General features: G+C 36.0%; 1 pseudogene; it reads right to left on the bottom strand.

Annotated features, from left to right (window-relative positions):
• Nucleotides 1-10,168: 10,168 nt before the first annotated feature.
• On the bottom strand, nucleotides 10,169-19,285 carry LOC110782849 (uncharacterized; annotated as a pseudogene).
• Nucleotides 19,286-21,097: the final 1,812 nt, after the last annotated feature.

Genomic DNA, 21,097 nt, shown 5'->3' with positions numbered 1-21,097 from the left:
CGCATAAAACGAAACTTGATCAGTGAGCTTCATTTACCATCAATCAGTTAAGTCATTCAAAAAGCAGTAATGCACCAAACATTCATAAACAAATTAGTTGAAAGAATTCACAAAATGGATGAACCACAATTTCGAGCTACCTCGAACTATATATGAAAATGTTTAGTTGACCCAACAATTACCAACCTTCATGAGATATAGCTGAGTTATACACAAACTTTTTCAGTATATGCTTCTGATTAGTCACAATATGTGGGTTGCTAATCCTTTGGTCGAACAAATTATTGTTCTAGAATGCATTAAAGTTCAAGCAAAATCGAGTAATACACTATTAATCTTCATGTTCAGGTTGAATTGAGCTAATCAGTTGAAGTCAAAAAGCTTATTCAAACTAAGCTCATTTAGGAATTAGTGTGTCCAGAATTTGCTCAAACTCAATTCATATACTATCAGAAGTGTTCTTCAATGATCTTAATGGACATAAACACTGAATTACTCAGAAGAATTTCATATCAAATTATCAAGCCACTCATGAACATCAGTAAACAAATTGTTTATGTACACTAGTTAATGAATTATATGTGACTGGTGAAAATGTTATTCATGATTGCAAATGAACAAGCCTTCAAAACTCATGATCAAGTTCATGTCAAGCAGTACACAATCTAGCCTTCTACGTTCATGATCAAGCTCACATCAAACATATATTGCACCAATCTAAACCGGTCACCAACGAAACAGTTCATTTACACCCTAACACCATAGACCTTACGAAGGTATTCCGTATCCCTATTGATACATTCATGAAAACAAAGGGCTCTAAGCTTATTCACTTAGTACGGATCACTTAGGAGGTTGTAACAAGACTTAAATTATTCTACTATAAAGTATAAACCCACTTTCCTAATAAAAACGGACTTAAAGAGAGTACGGTCTACGGAGTATATGTGTTAAGATAGAATATAGGAGATATTATATTGTGAATATTCTGTAGAGTCCTAAATATGGTATGTTACCTAATATGAGTCCTACATATGGTATGTTACCTAATATGTAATCTAGGGTTTAGGTAATGAGTTGTACTATATATATATACGTGTGTTATTAATGAGAAGGATACGAGATTACACAATATTTGACATGGTATCAAGAGCTTAGGGAGATCCTACGACCCGTCTACAAAAAAAAAATATCCCCTGCCGGTGGGTTAGAAAAATAAATCCACCGGCGGGATTCGTAATTAATATAATAATTCCGCTGCAAATTGGTAGAAGATGAGGTTTGTGTTGGAGAAAAGACTCGTACTTGGAATCGCGTCCAATTCGAGTATTCATATTGAGATAATTGGTGAGTTCGAAAAGAAAGGCGTTCTCATCAAGAGAGAAAAAAAAAAAAGTGCAGGTTCGAAAAGAATGGCGTTCTTGCTCGATTTTTTTTAATCGAAGAATGGTGATTCCAATCGCAACGTTCGTGAAACTGCCGTTACGATTGAGGGAGGGAGTTAAGGATAACGTAGTTATCCTAGAGGATAGAATATCATATGAGATAGAGTTATGTTATATGATACGGGTGATACTGAGGGAGTGTCGTCACCTACGGGTGATACTGAGGGAGTGTCGTCACCTACGGGTGATACTGAGGGAGTGTTGTCGCATACAGGTGACAATGAGGACGTGTCGTTGACTAGTGGCGTCGACGAAGGGGTGTCGTCGCCTGTGAGGGAGGAACAACAACATTATACACCCAGTCGAGTGGAATCAGACGTCGTCTCAGCAACGACAGGTGTCGATGAGACGACGTGTAGTGATGAGAGTGAGACAAGGCAGTCATCAGCCCGTCGTATGGTGTTTCCAATCGCAACGTTCGTGAAACTGCCGTTACGATTGAGGGAGGGAGTAAAGGATAAGTAAAGGATAACGTAGTTATCCTAGAGGATAGAATATCATATGAGATAGAGTTATGTTATATGATATGGGTGATACTGAGGGAGTGTCGTCACCTACGGGTGATACTGAGGGAGTGTCGTCACCTACGGGTGATACTGAGGGAGTGTTGTCGCATACAGGTGACAATGAGGACGTGTCGTTGACTAGTGGCGTCGACGAAGGGGTGTCGTCGCCTGTGAGGGAGGAACAACAACATTATACACCCAGTCGAGTGGATCAGACGTCGTCTCACCAACGACAGGTGTCGATGAGACAACGGGTAGTGATGAGAGTGAGACAAGGCGGTCATCAGCCCGTCGTATGTGTCGACGAAGGTTCAGTTAGCAGATATCGTCACTAAAGCGTTGGGGAAGAAGCAATTTGAGTTTTTTTTGAACAAGATGGGCATTCGAGATCTTCATGCTCCACCTTGAGGGGGATGTTAAGATAGAATATAGGAGATATTATATTGTGAATATTCTGTAGAGTCCTAAATATGGTATGTTACCTAATATGAGTCCTACATATGGTATGTTACCTAATATGTAATCTAGGGTTTAGGTAATGAGTTGTACTATATATATACGTGTGTTATTAATGAGAAGGATACGAGATTACACAATATTTGACAATATGTCTATATCCATGTCTCCTATCTAATACAATCCAGGTGCAGCAACTAACAACAAACTGATGGAAACTTCATGGAAGTATTCCAAGATACCAAATGTTCGCTCAATGATATCGACAGAACCTGAAAAAATCTATTTACTACATATAATAACAACTTTGAAACTATATAACCAGATTCATAACTGTTTCACCCGATCTATTGCAGAAGTCACACCAAAGGAGAAGAACCACAGTAAACTACTACAGTATGTTCCAAACAAGATCAAAAAAGAAATTTTAAAATCCAAACTCAAAACTTCTGAGTTTGTTTCCTGAAAATTTGACAGCGATTGCTACTAGCATTTCTGTCTGTAATGGGCCCCACAAAAATCCCCCCTAATGTTAGGGGAAAAAAATTAAATCACCAAACAGTAGTTCAGAAAAATTAATGATTAATGCACTAATTTCTTCTTAATCTAAGATTAACTATATTCATAAATAAGTTTATGTCATTCTATCAATAAAATTTGTCTCTTTGTCATTAAGATCCCTGACATTAAAGTCAATAATACTATTATAAGTGTCCTAATATTGTTCCATGATTGGGTAATTAAGAATCAGATTAAAGAATGACTGAAAATAACCCTAAAAATAGGATGAAATAAAATTGTAGAAAAAAACTGTAGAAAGTCCACTTGGTGTTGAACCTCCCACAAAACTCCAAAAACCCCAACAGAATTGTTCAAGGAGGTATTGATTAGAAAATAGAATGTTTGGATGAGAAGAAAGTAGACCCACAAAGGGGCAACAACCAAACAAATTTGTTCAACTTTGAGTCCCTCACTCTATCAAACAAATTCTTCATTTGTTCCCATTTACCAGATACAAAACACAATGGGAAAATTATTTTTCATTTGGAAAATAAGTAATAGTCTATATACTGTTTGATATTGATGGTTACTTCCTCATGTAACCATACAAAAATTTACTCAACTTCATAATATAAACACTGGATTTCTTATAAACACTTGAACGTTATTCGAAGTCGAACAACAAGATAGTGAGAGTTGTACATGTGTGTCAAATATTGTGTAATCTCGTATCCTTCTCATTAATAACACACGTATATATATAGTACAACTCATTACCTAAACCCTAGATTACATATTAGGTAACATACCATATGTAGGACTCATATTAGGTAACATACCATATTTAGGACTCTACAGAATATTCACAATATAATATCTCCTATATTCTATCTTAACATCCCCCAAGGTGGAGCATGAAGATCTCGAATGCCCATCTTGTTCAAAAAAAAAACTCAAATTGCTTCTTCCCCAACGCTTTAGTGACGATATCTGCTAACTGAACCTTCGTTGACACATACGACGGGTTGATGACTGCCTTGTCTCGCTCTCATCACTACACGTCGTCTCATCGACACCTGTCGTTGCTGAGACGACGTCTGATTCCACTCGACTGGGTGTATAATGTTGTTGTTCCTCCCTCACAGGCGACGACACCCCTTCGTCGACGCCACTAGTCAACGACACGTCCTCATTGTCACCTGTATGCGACAACACTCCCTCAGTATCACCCGTAGGTGACGACACTCCCTCAGTATCACCCGTAGGTGACGACACTCCCTCAGTATCACCCGTATCATATAACATAACTCTATCTCATATGATATTCTATCCTCTAGGATAACTACGTTATCCTTTACTTATCCTTTACTCCCTCCCTCAATCGTAACGGCAGTTTCACGAACGTTGTGATTGGAAACACCATTCTTCAATAAAAAAAAATCGAGCAAGAACGCCATTCTTTTCGAACCTGCACTTTTTTTTTTTTTTTTCTCTCTTGATGAGAACGCCCTTCTTTTCGAACTCACCAATTATCTCAATATAAATACTCGAATTGGACGCGATTCCAAGTACGAGTCTTTTCTCCAACACCAACCTCATCTTCTACCAATTTGCAGCGGAATTATTATATTAATTACGAATCCCGCCGGTGGATTTATTTTTCTAACCCACCGGCAAGGGATATTTTTTTTTTGTAGACGGGTCGTAGGATCTCCCTAAGCTCTTGATACCATGTCAAATATTGTGTAATCTCGTATCCTTCTCATTAATAACACACGTATATATATAGTACAACTCATTACCTAAACCCTAGATTACATATTAGGTAACATACCATATGTAGGACTCATATTAGATAACATACCATATTTAGGACTCTACAGAATATTCACAATATAATATCTCCTATATTCTATCTTAACAATGTGTTATGTAGATTAAGAAGAATCCTGCCGGGAGTAATTAGTTATTGTAATCCCAATAGTAAGATAACCGGGGCTAATATTATCCTGAAGACAGTGTAATCACTTATAATTTTCTAACAATAAGCTTATAACTTGTAACTTTTTCTACACCACTCTCAATATAGTCTTACGGAATACTCCATATATATTTCCTAAAAACAAGAGTTTATAGTAAATGAGTATAGAAACCCGAATACAGTGAAATCTAAGAATAAAATATTGAATAGTTGTAGTTACTTTCAAGAAAGATATTAGAGGGAAGTAGTCCCCTACATGGGTCAGGATATGAACAAGAAAAGTCCAAATCTTTCATTCAATAGGCGAGCCCAAAGATCTTAAACACCTCACATGGCTTACATAGACTGACAATTAAACCCACATATGTGTACACATAATGTGAATAACAAAGAAAGAATATTTCCAAAGCAACTAATTTAAGTACGTACTTCATCATTTCTTCTATTCATAGGATGTAATTAATGTTTATTACATGGTCAAATGTCAAATTTAATGTATTTTACATGGTCAAAGATTACCTCCTACTTAATGTTTATTAGGTTAGGTCAGATTTTATGACACTATAAAATATCATATGGGTTAAAAAAAACTTATATATATAAAAACATGGTGAAACAAAGAGACATAAAAGCATACTGGTTGTTCTGAGTTAGATTTCTTCTGTTTCCTTGTCTTAGAAATTAATCAATAATTTAATCATGTTTTGTCCAAATTTGTCAAGGATAAAACTATATTAAGATCGCTTAATCTATAATTATGGTCATAAGTTTATACTACCTACTTCATGTGTATGAAATAAAAGTGATTATATTATAAGGTTGGTATCTTGGTAGAAGTATATTTTACTTAAGTGTAAGGCTTGGAACTTGAAACGAAAGACCATGATTTTCTACCACCTTCCCCCGATTTGATTGTGTTTAGTTTGGAGGCAAAATATTATGAACTAAGTTTTTTTAATGAGAAGCACATTTCAATAGAAATTAGCTAAGTTTCAACTGTATGTTTGATAACTGGTAATAAATAGCGGGAATAAAAATGGATATAAGTGTGAATTGGCAAGGAAAATAACATCGTAATGTTCATGGTGATGCAATCTCATCACAAACTTGTGTGTTTGGAGTATTACACAAACTCATCATTTTACCTCAAATTGATATTGTACTCCATTAAGGTTACCAGGCCACATGAAGATCAGGTTTATAGTACAGCAACAGTCCCACATGTTGGAGTTGAGGTCTAGTACTCGTACGTTGCTCATGACCCAATACTTAGTTCCTTGAACTAAATTATTAACTACGAGTCTATAACGATAACTCTGCTAGTTCATTCAGAATAAGTCCCAATATATTTACGGAAGTTTTTAATAGAAAACACATTAAATGACAAAACACGTTTCTCGTTTTCTGGTTGAGCCTCATTATATTTGCTGTGCGCATATAAGTTGTCTTACATTAGATAAGAGAAAAGAAACAACCATCGTATTACTCAGTTATTTTTTAAAGCTTCATTCTTTCTTTTAGTCATTTTACTCTTATTTCCTAAAAAAAAATGGTCCACCCTTGTTCATGAAGGGCAAAAGGCATAAACTACTTAGCATGAATAGACAAAATGAATTTATCATAATGTAAGCACTAATTGTCTAATTGTGCAATTATGAAGTATGATTATATGAACCAATAATACTTAATTCCATTATGAAGTGTACGCGAAAAGGACTAATTCAAAAGAATAATTTCATACATTTAGTTTCATAGTTGAAACTTGATGAGTAAGCACAAGAGAAAATCAATTATACAATCGGGATAAGCATTTGATGTTAAGAAAGTGACCACACATTTAATAATGAAAGCTAAATAATTGTAATAAGGCGGTCGGATGACATTAATTAGACAACATGAACACCTTAACTCTACTGTTATCAGAACACGCGGCATCATGTTCAATGATTAACCCATATTAAGATTGCTTTCTTGTTTTATTTCAATGGAATACTTGTATTTTATTAGGATGATCGATCAACACAGGTATTAACATGCTCCCTCTGTCTAGAATTAGTAATCACGAAGTGTGATTTGAACTAGCAACGTGACAAATAAATCCAGTCAGACGAAGAGCAACTATTACGAATGTTGACTTAGAAAATTAACCAAATATTTTTTGTTGGAAGGGTATCCAACCAATTAACAAGGTGATTAATTGGGTAGAGTCACCAACTTGATGAATAATATACTATATTATTGTGATTTTTTTAATTTTTTTTTAAGATGAATGTATGATGATGAATCATAATTCATGATTGAGTTTTCAGAATATCTACATTTAATTTCAAGGATAAATTTAATGGGTTGAATGTGACTGATCCTAAGATGTGGCTCCTTAGATTTTGCAATTATGATCTTTGTTCCTTAAAAGTCATTAGTTTGCTACTACTACTTGGAAGAGAATACCATGTGAAGAGTACATGGTTAGATGCACTCTCTCAATTTGTGTCCCAATTATTGTATGATGCCGACCAAAAGCAATTTGAAGGTGTTTTTTTTTTCTTTCGATTTTATGATTAAAGAGGAACACCCAACCATCACTCCTTTAAACATCTATTTGAAACGTTCCCAGAGTAATAGATTAGACCAGCATACTACTCCTTCATTATTTACTGATCTTGGGCCTTTGCAAACAAAAGTCCCCTTAATTGTACGTGTAATGCGCCTTCTGCTCGGATTTAGTTTTTATTATGTACTAACATTTCATAGTTAAGGATATGGCATGATCTCAAAGAATACCAATCATAGTAATAGGATAATTTCTAATACTAATAAGCTATTGCTATATTAGGAATATATGACAGCTTTTTTATTTTATTTTTCCGGATCCCTAATAACAAATACTGTATATGACTAGTTGACTACTGATGGGGAGGGAGTATTCATTCATTAGTACGAGATTATAAGGCTGAACGCTTTTTGGGTATTAGTACCAGTAAATGGATAAGAAAATTCAATGTATGAAAAAAACAGACATGCAGTGATACTAGAATCAGATAGTTCAGTCTCATGAACTGAGCCTTGATAAAATTTAATCATCTTACCAACAAAAATTTACCTCATGAACACAACTCAAAGGATGATATTTTCCTAGAAATCTTAACCCCAAAGATAGAACCTAGAGATAGTTTCTCTACGAGATCATATTACCGTTCCCATGATTTCATTTAAACCTTCCAACTGGATTCGATGAGATGCATGATATTTATATACCCTGATCTGCCATTGGCAAGCTGCAGTTGTCATCAAAGTTCTCTGATCAACTGTTTCTTTCAACTGTATTACTTGGTGTGACCAAAACAGACTATATTCTCCCCATTCTCCTAATGCTAACAAAATTGAGGTGGGAACTTGGAAGAGGACGGGGTATTTGATTGGCATTAAGCATACATAAGCAATGAAATTAGGAAACCATGAATGTTCCTTCAGTTATTCACGCTTCACCAGTTCTGACATTTCCTCCAGCATAGTGCAGTAAACATTGTTGTTGGACCAACAATATTTAACTCAGAATTGATGGGAATTGAGTGATAGTCTAACTTGGAGAACTGCATCAGATGTTCTTAGTTAGTATTTAAACATCATCTTTGAATTATTCAGCAAGAATTTAGGCCAAAGCTGGATAAGACAAGATGTGTCTATATGCTAGATGAGGTAGGGTTATCTTGAGCGAGGGCTAAGGGTGCAGTGTTGTATGATATGGTCTTTTCATCACGTTAAAGGACTTCTGTCATTCCAAATTAATTACAGACAGATCTCTTCATCACAACCAAACTTGGCTCCAGCTTTCCTTATTTCACACATTTGGTCCCAGTCATTTTCAGATTCCAGAAAAAGAGAAAAGCCCGAACTTTCTTGTCCAACAATGTCTTTCGGTTTCCTTCTTTCTTAGTCCCCTACCCGATAGATGAGTGTATATAATTAATTGACAGTATCGTAAAAAGCCCAGTGATTGACCCAGTGGCTGAATGTACTCTCACTTTCCCAGCTCACTGAAATCACAACATTGGCCTACATTTAGCAGGTGAAGAAAGCACTAGTTGGGATCTAACTCATCTTACAGAAGGTTTATCCCAGTTGCATAAGGGAAGCATATCCTTTTGGAAGGTTTCCTAAGAGTTCGAAGCAGCTCACTCGATAGCAATATACCATATCCTAAGAATATGAACATCCCCAACACATCAACCTAGTTCTTCTGAATTCAAGATAATAGTTAAGAATTGAACCAAAGACGACAAAGCTCTTAAATGGAAAAGAAATGGAAGGAAATAGGACCCTTTTCCTCTCGTTATAAAACGAACCTAAAGCCAACAGATTTCCCGCCAAATCAGAAAATTAACCACTTTAGTAACTACCCTTCAACTAACCCAACTACCAACTAACACATACTCCAACAGCAGAACAACCAAAACAACTTCCTTTAATTACAAGCAATTTAGTCAGATTTTCACTACACCAGAAATTTACACAAAATAGTTCAGTCAGGCAATTCATCAAACACCTTAAGAGCACATAAGCATGTAAGAGTATAGACACAACAAACAACACTATAAGGAGAGTTTGAGCTGTAATCACCTCGGCACAAACATCAACAACCCGGTCAAGCTCATCCCCTAATGCATCTTCATCTTTCAACAATGTCTTCTTTAACTCAATCTTGAACTTCAGCGTTTCCTGCAAATCCCCAAAAGAAGAAAAAAATGAAACAGAAAATTAAAAAGCGCCAGAATTATTACAGAACTTAATTAAATAAGAGAAATTCAATTATTATCATTACAGCTTCTGCAAATTCCGGAATAGGATCAGGATAAACATATTTCCGAGGTGGGTGCGCTCGGAGAGTGAGAAATGAGGAGAGAGACTGTGTTCGGCGGCTACCGCACAGGACAATTGAAGGGGTGCGCAAGAAAAGATGATTGAATGTTGGAATTTTGGCGGGAGTATTGAGCAAGTGCATTGGAAGGTTAAGGGGAGAATAGAGAGCCATTGATGACGAAATTGTAACACTAGATTATTTTGCCTCTTTGGAATATATTCTGTTTGTGTATATTTCATGTTTATATGGATAATATTCGTTTATGGATTGCTAATAATTGGATTTTTACAGCGATAATTGAGCTTAAGATAGCATATTAGCATGTCAAATTATGCAACCAGATTATGATCAACGAGAAAACTTGTTTCTCCTCCCAACAATAAAGCAGGTTATAGAAAGCTAAAGTACTGAAGCTTGCATATTCTGAAGATCAAAATTTTCCAGGAGCTTTATTGCTACCAAATAGTAATAAATTACATCAAAATCATGGTCAGTCTTTTGCAAAGCAGGACCGATATCTGTAGTAGTCTGACTAAAATGGGTACGCTTGTTACAACAAAACCATTTTGCAAAAGGCTAATCACAATACAAAATTGGGCGATTAAATAAAATACACAAGTTATGGAAAACATCAGCATTCTACTTATTTTTTGTTACTATGCCTTGATTTTTTGCCAGAACTTTTACGATTTGTTCTCTGTTTCCGTCCACCTTGCTTCTGCTCATCTACTTTTTCGTGTGGATCTACTTCTTCAAATTTGATTGGATCAATGATCATGCCAGATTTCTTAACAACCTGAATGAACATATTTGATGTCAGAAAAAGCAAAAGTCGCCTGATTGCCTAAATCATCATATGGCTACACTTTTTTTTTTTTGAGAAAACAACCACAGTTGAGAGAGAGAGAGAGAGGTGAACTCACTTCTGGCCTGGTAAGAGCCCCAGCAGCAGTTGTTGGGTTGAATTCAGGCCCAATAGGCATACGAATGCTTTGTTCAAAAACATCTTTCGATGAAAAAGGATAAGGCAGCGTCTTTGCATACAGTTTCTCCCCCTGCCAATCCCATAAACACATATGACAGCATTATTGCAAGGTTAATCCACAATCAAAGCATCAGAAAGGTTGTGGAAACAAACAATCACAACTTAGAAGCAAGATGATCTCATGAAGATGTCATTCCAAAAGTGAAGCTGATAGACTAGACTAAATAACTCTACAAGGATACTTGTTGCAAATTACTCAGAAAAGTATGATACAGTACATGAGGGTAGTAAAACTGAAAGAATTAGGCAAACATTTATAACAAACAAACAAACAAACAAACAAATATATATTCAACTGACAATCAATTAGTCCATTAAGATAATATGGAATAACACAATCTAGGTGAATATAAGGTTTGGAATGGAGGGAGAGTATTCTACTCCTAATTTTTCCAAATCAGACAATATGGTACTTAAATTCCATCAAGTAACACAACCTTCCACTTGACCTGCATCCAGTGATTTTACCCACCACATAAATTTTAACACTAAAAGACGCAAATGATATTTGTCAGAGGTTAAAAACTGACCTTCTTATCAATTTTCTCAGAGATGATTACGTGTTTAAGACGTGCATCCTTCCTTTTTTTCAAAGCTTCATCCCTCTTTTGCTTAGCATTTGCATGATCTTTCAGCATCCATTAAGGCAAACCCCTTTTCTTTTGGACATCGGTCCATTGACCTCATCCAGGAAGCAAAAGAGGCTTCTCTGGCTCAGGATTCTCTTCATTTAAAACATCCTCTTTAATTTTTTCGAATTCTTCCTCCACATCATCCCCCGCAAATGCACGCTTTATTAGCTCTTCATTTGTAGGTAATTCATAAGTTTGCCTCGCCCCTGAAGACAACATCCCATCTATCATATGCCCACCACCTCTTCCTAGTATTTTGAAAAACAGATACGCATACAGTAAGGCAAAATAAAAATAAATCCTTAAATAAATATGAAGAACTTGAGAAATTCAATCATTTAATTGTATACGGTATACCTCTCCACTTTCACTGCTTGGAGAAGGTTTTGCAACCTCTGGCTTACTCTTGACATTGGCATCATAAGTAGAACCCCCTTTACTTCCATCATTCTTCATCTGCATACAAAACCACTGGAGTTAAATATGAAATTTTCAACATTCCAGTACTCTGTCCCTGTGCACATAAGAAACTTAAAAAGGGGTGTTCAATGTCTCCATCTGCTCACTAGATTCCCATGACCCACCTCATTCCATCTCAGGTAATACGGAGTAAAATTACTTCCGTTCATCAGTATTTAATTGTTTTTTTAAAACAAGGACCTAAAGAACACCATTACAAATTTACAAGGTTAACAAGGAGACAAGAAGGAGCAAAGGCAGAAAGCCAGAAAGGTTATTATTTTGTTGTTTCACGCCCCTGTTTGGAGAAAAAGAAACAACTGATAAAAATGAAACAAGAGAAGATATAGTGTCCGTAAGGAAGAACGTAAAAGCAGATGGTAGAATGTATTTATGTGAGGAAAATAGGACTGTATGCATAAAGTCCATAAAGCCTTCGCTTAACAGTTTGATATTTACAAATCTGCACATAACAATGCAATTGTCCCCATCCAACAGACAATAATAACCTACACATAGAATAGCTCTAACCTGTTTCCAAGAACCAGATGTGAAAACAGAAACATCACGACTTGTTCTTGGCCCAGAGTCTTCAGCTACATCAATAATACTCTGCAAGGCATGGCAGTATTAATCACACATTTATTAAGATAATACCCTCAACATAAAGAAAAAGGCAAGAAGAATCCAATTACTTTGAAAGCTGAATCATCACCAGTCTCCAAATCTTCACGTAGTACATCCAAATCAATTTCGACATCCTTTTCCATGTGATTACCTATCGCACATTCCATTTGAATATCATCCTTCTCTTCAATAGTATCTTCGTTATCGCTTCCATAATTGTCAACATCTGGTCTGTGTTTTATATTAGCCTCTTCAACCTTTTTGGTTACACCAAAAACTCGTCTACCACTTGGAGTTCCATTTTTCAGGCCCTTCTCCGCAGTCTGATTTAAAGATAACTCGTAGTCGCCAAGAACACGTTTGGCTTCTCCATTACCAGCCTCCTTTCTTTTCTCCAGTCCTCGTACCTATGATCAATACAAATCGGGTAAAACATTAGCAAACAAAAGAATCAAAGACATAAGCAAGAGTGGGAATCAGGTAGGCAAAGCCACAGTCAATAATAGTGCCATCCATCAGGTATTGAGTTTTGTGTTAAACAGGTCTACACAAGAGGGCAAGAGGGAGGCCTGAAAGAAAAATAACATAAAGGCCAAGATAAGGAAGAATAAAAAACAAGCAACAAAAACTATATCATACCAAGGTCATCAATCAGTGTGACAACTATCTAACCCCACTCTGTAAAGCTCAAATTCCCAATAAGCCAGCTTTTATGCACATTAGTGGAAAAACCATATGAATTTATACTCTGACCACCCTATTTGTTGCATAATCTCTCATCTATCTACGGATAGGTAGCAGGTGAACAAACCTTGTGAGTGATGGGGAAAATGTAAATTGATTGTAATTTGTATGTCACAATTTATTAACACAGACACTAGGTTTGATGATTTCGTATGTTCAATGGGTGACAAATATTTAGCAAAGCGAGGTAACAAAGTCTACGATGAAATGTTACATTTTTGAAAAACGTTATCATGAATAGTGGAAACAGAATAGAACTAGCAAAGACAACAGGGATCAATGAAATGAAATGAAAAGCTTCAAAGAACACAAAGGAACGGAGTCGAGAACAACCAAGCTGAAGACTTAAGCAGAAGATATTAACTTTAATCAAGGAAAAAAGGTAGATTTTTTTACACAATTGAGTCGTACGTTTCCAAATTCAGCTTTACAGGACCAGAAACGTATATGTCTTTGAAAGTTCATTTGAGTTCCATGTCCAGTGTTTGATCAAAGGTCATTTGGGTCATTTAAATTCTTTTCTGCTTGCCTAACATCCCCCCACCCTCCTGGAATCTTTCAGTTCATAATTTCAGAGACGAAATTTTGAGAAAAAAAGGGCATAAAAGAGGAAAAAAATACTTCGTAACTGATAAGAGATTGTTATCCATTGAAAGAAATTTGTAAATGGTGAGTTCCTGAAAAAGGACGGAAAGACACAGCCCCGGAAAGGGACATCTCAAATAAAATCTCAAATAATCACACTGCAAAACATAACAAAGAACAGCAAACTAATGTCCTGAAAAGTAAGAATGCAAGGAAAAGCACAATTCATCTTTGCTGATTTTTTTTTGTGCCGTCCATTTTCCTGGAGATCCTTTTTGGATTTTTAAAAATCTCATTCCAAACAAAACAGCGTGAGAGAATGCAGAATAATGTAGTAAAATATACAATAAGCAAACAACAGAAATGAGCAGAATATACCATGAAAGGCAACGAAAGAACCCCTGAATCAGGCACTTCATCCTCTTGTTCCATTAATTTAATCGTTTTTTCTTTTGCCTTAGCTAATAACTTTGATGCACCCTCCTCATCCGAACTATCCATATCCTCATCATCCTCACCACTACTATCATCACTGCTGCTGTTTTCCTTAACGGAATTCATTTTTCTGGTCAGAAGATTATGAAGATGCAACTGTTCAGCTATAGCAGCTTGAGTACCTTCATCTTGTTTACTTAAACCTCGTTCAAGAACACGTTTAGCCCACTTGCCTTGGTTTTTGTGCCTCAGTGTCATACGTGCCTGCATTATATAAATGCAACACCACATATATGTTAAAGAGAGAAAGTGGCTAAATCACAAATACAATATCACATATGCAACCAAAGCGCATCGCTGTTCATACCTCTGCTCGTTTTCTTTCTTGTTTCTCAGCATACTCTCGGGCTGCCTCAGGATCAGTGCGGATCTGAAGAAGCAGCCTTCAATTTATCTTTCTTCTTTAAGCGATGATAAGTCTTGGACTTTATCTTTTTGACTTGCTTTGCTTTCATTTCATGACGGAATAGAAGACTGCGCATTTTAGCAAGTCTATCCTGGCGGTCCTTCACTTCTTCGACAGATATCTGCAAACAATAACGCATGAGGAGTGGGTTAGTTATTCAACCAGAATGACACAACAGCGACAACATTTTACAGTTGTTTATACAATCCTAACTGTTGCCACAGCTACCCTTTTCATAAAGGAACCACGACGGACAAAATTTAACATCATGTCTTTATGAAAAGGTTGATAAAGCCACAGTATGTATAACTGTATGAAATACACATTCACAATGTTCAACGCTGAACTCATTCAGTAAATCATTCAAAAAGATTTACAATCACTTCATATTCACAGACTCAGATCATCAGTGCTGCGGAACCCACTAATCATAGTTTCCTTTATGAAGCGACACAATTTGTTGCAAGAACCATTAGATACATCCAACTTAAAATAGAGACTAAACAGTTATTTTGGGCAAATCTCAGGCTTGGATTATAGTGGTCTTCGTCAAATATGATCACTCACTGCCATAGTCCTATCGAATTGGATCCTTCCACTCTATCCATTCAAGAATATATTTTTTTTAAATCTTACAAATATGAAGAGAAAGCTAATTTATTCCTTCCAGACCCCAAAAAATGGCAGGATCTTCACAAAGTCACTATAGTAGTTAAATCTTCCCTTACAAAGCGTAGTTGATAAGTCACTGTTGTGCAATATTACTATGTTGCACAGAAAGGGAAATGGAAAGTGGGAAGGCGAAAATGAAAACGTGCACAAATGCACTTGGATAATGGTACAAGAATGGTACAAGTCGTACAACAGTCAGACACTTCGTTTCAGGCCAAAACCAGGGAAAATATTAATAAAATGGCTGTGTCTGACACATATCCGTGCGCATCTTGCAGAGTGACGTAGCTTAAAAGTAGAAACCCTCCCTAAATAGTTTCGTCCTCTATCTTATATGATCATCTCGGAACAATTTCTCACTTAGACCTCAAACATCCTTCTCTAGATTTATTCTCTCCATTAAACAAAAAAACAGTAGTCACATTACATATGATAATACTCAGAAAAGACACCTATTAAAAAGGCCTACAAAGTGAAGACTTTTGCTTTTATCAAATTTAACGAGAAAGTCAATTCCGCAACCAATTGCCAATTTGCAGCCTATAATTGAAGAGAATGGAAACTCAGTGACTTTGCTTAGTTTGTTTAATTAAAAATATGGCTACGCTACACTACTATTAAGCAAAGATTATTACTAAGCTTAACATACTTTTCTTTCATGAAATAACTTGATTAGATTTTGTTTCCTTTTCCGAAGTGTATAACCGAAAAAGAGAAACAAGAAATAAAACATACATAACTGCCAATGCAATAGAAACAGCTCCTACCTTGTTTAACTCAAGAAGCTTGGCACCATCACTTTGGTAAGCTTCCGCAACCTCTTTGTTATCCATTATTGACGCAATTGCCTTCTCAAAATCAGATCGTGGTTTGAACTCAGAAGCCATGGTTCCCACAGTTGGAAGTCCCATATCATTACCTTGGTCAAAATAAAGAGTGGGAGCTTCTCTATTTCTCTTTACAAGATGCTCCCATTTAGTAATAACCTTTTTAACGTGGTCATATGCTACCCCCCTCTCCAACCTCTCCCTGTCCGGTTTGGAAAGCGGAGCTTGAACTGTTTCACCTTTCTTCTCAACATGTTCAATCCTTTTCCTAAGCTTGCTGTAACTAGAAGTTCCTCGAAGAGGATCCGAAAGGTCTTGAATACTGATCTTCCCAGTACCACTGAGGACATCACATCACTACTGGGGTTGAATTCAGATTCTGGATAAGCCTCTGTAACAACATTTCCCTTTCTCTTTTTGCCTGATGAACAGAAATTTATATCAACCTTATTGTAAGTATATTCTCTTTCTTTTTTAAGTTTTTTACCAAAGCTGCTTCATACTTAATTATTCATAGCATAATACAAAAACTATTTAGCATTTACCAAGACCGAACAACAGGCACTATACAAAAACATTAGCAACTTCAGCCTAACAAAACCAGAAAATTATTCTTTTGATTGCTCAGAGAGCGAAAAATACATTTAGCTCCAGACATTGAGCGGGGAAGATAACACGTGCCTAAAGTTATGCTCAAATTTTCTTTTAATTTGTTCTAGCAATAGATAAATGTTTAGCCTTCTGGCACAGTGAAGGGTATGACCATCAAACAAGCATTTACACCAATTATGATCAAATCTGTTAGAGACACATCGTAGAGTGATATAACTAACAAAGCACATTTACCTGCAAACGCCTGAGTATGGATTCCAGTGATATCTGTCAGCATTCTTGCATGCCTTCCATCATCACCCTCCTTGTCAACAGAATCCTCATCCTCCTTATCCTGATCTAGAACATCGTCTTCGTCATCGTCAGATAGTATGTCTTCATCCTACACCAAGGAATGGCTGGAAGAGTTAAAAGCTGCATTCTTTATCAGCAGTGAAACAAACACATCAGCTATCACTTGGTCTAAAAGAATAAATGCAACAATCACCAATAAAACGCTGCATGTTCTCTTAAAAATGCACCACAGAAAATCATGATACTACGGAAAACACCCATCACTTTTTCTAACATTCCAACCCCGCCCCTCCTTTCTCTCCAGACACTCTTCCCCAGTAACAGTCTACTTCCAAGTTCGATCCACCCATTTAAATATCACAATAAAGATAAAACCTTGCTAGCTGTATCCATCTAAAAACCCACCAATACTTTTAAAGTTTATAGCAGTCGTATAAGAACAATACGGAGTAAAAGACAGTTCAATATACAGAGTGCCAATCTTAGTTTTAAAAAGTGCGCTTAAAGCCCTGGAAGCCCGAAAGCTCAAAGAAGAACGCTTCGGCCAGCCGAAGCATAGCGACATACAGGAGGCGCTAGGAAGCGGGCGCTTCCTGTGGGACAACAGACCATTCTTTTTAATTAAAAAATAAAGCCACGTGACTCTAATCTTCTTTTTAAAGTATCACGTGATTTCTTTTTTTAAAAAAGCGAATATTTGGCGGGTTTGAAAACCCTAGTGCAATTTTCTCTCGTAGTCGGATTTCTCTAGCCTTCTCGCTGGATTTCTCCAGTCGGATTCTGAATTTTTCTTTCATCTTTTCGATTTCTTTATTTTTTCATCTTTTCTTTCCATATTTTCTCATCTTTTCTGAACTTTTAAAATTTTAGTATTTCTTTCCGGTTGCGCTTCGCCTACGAAAAGCGTACGCTTTCGCTTTGCGCTTAAGCTTCCGGTCCTTTTGCGCTTCAGTGCGCTTCGTGCTTTTTAAAACTAAGGTGCCAATTGACCTGGCAATATGGCATTCTTTTTTTTTTCTTAGGCCCTGCGCCAGTTCAACGTTGGTATTAATGACTAAATGGAGGGACACGAATGATTAAATACTCTACGATTTCCTCCCCGCTAAACAGTCACGCTTCAAATATTCAACTGTTAAATACTACGTACTCTGTAGTTGTCATTCCTAAACTTAGGCTCTGAAATCACGATGAACACTGATCAATAGAAGGAATTCGCTTCTCATATGAAAAAATATCACTTCTAATAAGTTCTAACCAATACAGCAATACCCCACTCGATTCAAACGGCATGAATGTATGACGAATAAACCAATACCTCTCCCACACTTTTTCTCCATGTGGCAGCAACAAGGTTGTCTTATATCTTTTCAAGCAGTATGATTTCAATGATCTAAGACCCTAGAAAGAATCACTGTCAGTTCCTTTTGTGCCGTCTCCAAGTTCCCCATTGTAAAAATCAAACATTAATTGCACTCTTAATTTCCCAAAAAGCTACCAATCTCTTTATTGAACATAAGCTAAGGGTCCTAAAATTCATGCAATTTCTCAAAGTTCTACACCTATATTCTCAAAATAAGCACAAACGAAAGAAATTTAAGAACACAGCAAACAGGTTCAGCTTCTAAAATCTCATCGCACAACAACACATTAAATTGCTAAACTACATGAAATAATTAGCTAAATTACTTTAATTTACAACATAGAACACATAATTTTACCCCATTTCCACCACCAAATTAACTCCCCTCCAAAAAAATCAAAAATTTGCAGTTTCAAGTCTAATTAGACAAAAACACAGCAAGAAGGGAAGAAAAACCTTGAATTTCTCTGGGAGCTGATACTCGTAATTCTCAACATGACCATTAGGGTTTTTGACGTAATTCAACTCCCCTTCATCAGAATCAATAACTTCATCATCACCACCATTAGGGTTTTTGAAATTGTCAAGCTGCTTTCTAAACGCCGAAGGTAATCGAGGGCCTCTTCTCTCTCCTCCACTACCACCACCACGGCGCTTCCCTGAGGTTTTAGGGTTTGATTTTTTACTGCTAAATTTCTTCGGCGTTTTCTCTCTCCTCTGCAACTGCTTTGCGCCGCCGCTTGATTTCCTCTCTGAGGTTTTAGATTTGCGGCCACGAAGTTAGAGAAAGAGAGAGAGGCGACCACTGTACGACAGTGCTAATCCACTAACTTACATACCACTTGTTTAAATTTCTCCTTTTGCTTCTACAATCTTGACTCAAGGTCATTAATTTTTCTTATTTATTTTTTGTACTTTTACATATACTCCACTTTAAATTCACCTTCAAACACAATTATTAATTTTAACAAACGAATAAATATGAAATTAAATTAACATTACATATAAATAAAAAATGTAAGGTATAATCTTAAACATATATATGTAGCATGATGAAGTAAAATTGATACATAACTGACTATTAATTTTTTATTAAGTTCTCCTTGGTTGAAATTTTTCCATACATGTTCGATCAAATCATTTTTCAATGATTTATGAACATCTCTATCCCGTATTTCATTCATTTTCTCCATGTACCGTAGTAAGATAGATTCTCCGATAGGATTCGTACTTATTGAATTAACATTACATATAAATTAAAAAAAAATTAATTACATGATTGAATGCGTGGCAGGTTCACATGAGCCCAACAACTTGAAATATTTGTTGCATGTATACAGTAATATAATCACGATACAAATTGCATTAAATATTTGCATGCAAACAGCCGATGCAACTGCAAGTGGAGATGAAGTCGATCCCACCTCCAATTTTAATGCACTTGACCTTGGGTCACATATGCGACCCGGGTCAAGTTAATTAAATTTTGACCCTCGTACACGGTAACATTGTAGTCATTTTGTCCTGTCAATTATCACTTAACCCAAGCTATATGTCAAGGTTGTGTGTGCTCTTAGAGTTTTGCATCAGTGTGTTATTCCTTTGATTTTCTTTTCTCTTTTTTTTTTAATTTTTTGTTGGGATTTTTTTTTTGCTAGTAGTGATACTAGCATTTTAATTTGATCATGGGCTTTGTTTGGTCGCCCATCCTTCACACCAACGCAACATTAATAATACATTATGTATTTACTCCCTCCGTTTGGCCGTTCCTCTTTCATTGCCTCAATTTTCTCTTTAATGTGTTCGTTTGAGATTGATTCAGATAGTAAATGACAAATTTTCTCACTTGTTCTTTCTTAATCCCTTTCATTGTTTTTTTTGGGTGTAATTAATCCCTTTCATTGTGGGTTTACTTTATCCACCAATATACACATTTTAGTACTTTACACTTAATAAAGTGAATTTTAACTATGAGGCAATCAAAAAGGGATAGAAAGAGTATTACTTATATGCATGAAAAAACGGGAGCCCATTTTAAAATATGATAATGAAATGAAATTTAGGGTGCATTATATTCATCGGGAGAAACATAAACTTATCTGAACTGAACTTATTCGAACATATTGGAACTTATTAAGCCCGATTGTCCTTATAGGACTTTATCAAACCTGATTGTAACTTATAAGGCACAATCGGACCTGATTGCATAATTAATTAAATTATAAGTCGATCCCACGGGAGCCCATTTTAAAATATGATAATGAAATGAAATTTAGGGTGCATTATATTCATCGGGAGAAACCTAAACTTATCTGAACTGAACTTATTCGAACATATTGGAACTTATTAAGCCCGATTGTCCTTATAGGACTTTATCAAACCTGATTGTAACTTATAAGGCACAATCGGACCTGATTGCATAATTAATTTCAGAAAGTCAAACTGATAGGGCCTAATTGGAACTTATTAAGCCTGAATTTTTTTTTTTTTTTTTATGGTGAAGAGAATACATTCTCATATGGACATACGAGAACATGGGAGAGTTTTGTAATGTTGGTGGTAACTGACACACAACCTGATTTAACTTGATAA

The sequence above is a fragment of the Spinacia oleracea genome, chromosome 1 (assembly GCF_020520425.1).
Source record: "Spinacia oleracea cultivar Varoflay chromosome 1, BTI_SOV_V1, whole genome shotgun sequence".
Taxonomy (NCBI): domain Eukaryota; kingdom Viridiplantae; phylum Streptophyta; class Magnoliopsida; order Caryophyllales; family Amaranthaceae; genus Spinacia; species Spinacia oleracea.
This window is presented reverse-complemented; position numbering and strand designations above follow the sequence as displayed.